Source organism: Bidens hawaiensis, unplaced genomic scaffold (genome assembly GCF_021521415.1).
Source record: "Bidens hawaiensis isolate Kalapana, Puna unplaced genomic scaffold, B.hawaiensis_p1.1 tig00030279_1, whole genome shotgun sequence".
NCBI classification, from domain to species: Eukaryota; Viridiplantae; Streptophyta; class Magnoliopsida; order Asterales; family Asteraceae; genus Bidens; species Bidens hawaiensis.
In genome coordinates, this window is record NW_027495051.1 from 28,222 (window position 1) to 29,456 (window position 1,235).

The 1,235-nt window shown below is 33.7% G+C and overlaps 1 long non-coding RNA gene across 1 annotated transcript; it reads left to right on the top strand.

Annotated features, from left to right (window-relative positions):
* Positions 1-292: 292 nt before the first annotated feature.
* LOC143580209 (uncharacterized) lies at positions 293-721 on the top strand. The gene is made up of 3 exons (XR_013143602.1): positions 293-362; positions 435-521; positions 648-721. It is a non-coding gene; the product is annotated as an uncharacterized LOC143580209 (long non-coding RNA).
* Positions 722-1,235: the final 514 nt, after the last annotated feature.

The window sequence follows — 1,235 nt, forward strand, 5'->3', positions numbered from 1 at the left end:
ATACCTATTAAAATGATTAAGAAACTATGTCTACTAGTACTAGCTGTGATAACTTCATTTTGTGGTTTACCTTACTGTAGACATACAAAAGTTTTGTCCAAGACGAAAATTGGTAAAAAAGTTTATATGCTATGTCTTGAGGGAAATTCTCTTACCAGTGCATCGGTTTCTAGTTCAAAAGGATCATGGAGTGTAATTGTGCTATTTTGATCTCTATTACAAGTTTTCTCTCTTCTCGTCTACTTTTTTTAAGCCTGATTTATCTTCTATTTATTATTCCTTCTCACATTTAGACTTATGGTGGCCTTCGAGTGCCCACAATTGAAGAACTTGTATTATCTCCCGTGGGAGGTTTCACAAAGGTAACAATTATTTGTATTTTAAGGATTGGATATGATTTAAGATCAAACTTTTGCGGAAACATTTTTGAACAGGTTGAGATTTTCGAGCCAAATATGAGATGCACTACCATAAGACAACTTAAATGCAAGTTAAAGGATATTTACTACCCATATATTCAGGTTTGCATCATCAATGACGAAGAGATTCATTTCTATGTTCCTACTAGGATTAACACTAGAATTAACTACCTTATTCATAATACATACAAGATTCAGTATTGTAACTTTGTTTGTGCATGCTTACAGTGTGATGACTTGTTCGAGAACGGGAGAACTATTGTGCCTCTTAAATTTCAGGTTTGTTCTTTATTATCTTTTTTCTTTTTAAACTTTTGTTGCCCGTATTTTACATGATAGTGCATTTCATCTGTTTTTAATTTAGCTCATGGGTTTTTAAAAAGAATAGTCTCTAATAATATAATATTTTCACAACGACAAGCACTATTAGATTAATGGAGATGATCTAGCTAAAATTCCAAGTGGGGAGGCAGAATTCATATTACAAGTTCGTTTTATATTGAATCATACTATGGCAAGTAGTCAAGGTTTGTTTGGTTTTTTTTCCATTACATATAATTAGTTAAATAAAAGATTTAGTGATGAATTTCATCCTTCCAAGATTCCAGGATCATGTGAGGATAGATGCACGCCTTAGGTATGTGTATCTTCATGGATCTCGTGAAAGTACATGTGTTCGTTCACAAGTGGTGGGTCGCTGAACTGAACTGGCTCAAGGGTCTATAAGTTACGAACTTGTTAGTGTCTGTCTATTTTGTATGTGTGTGTCAACATCCCAGGGAATGCTACTCCAGGGTGGGTCAAAATTATGTAATA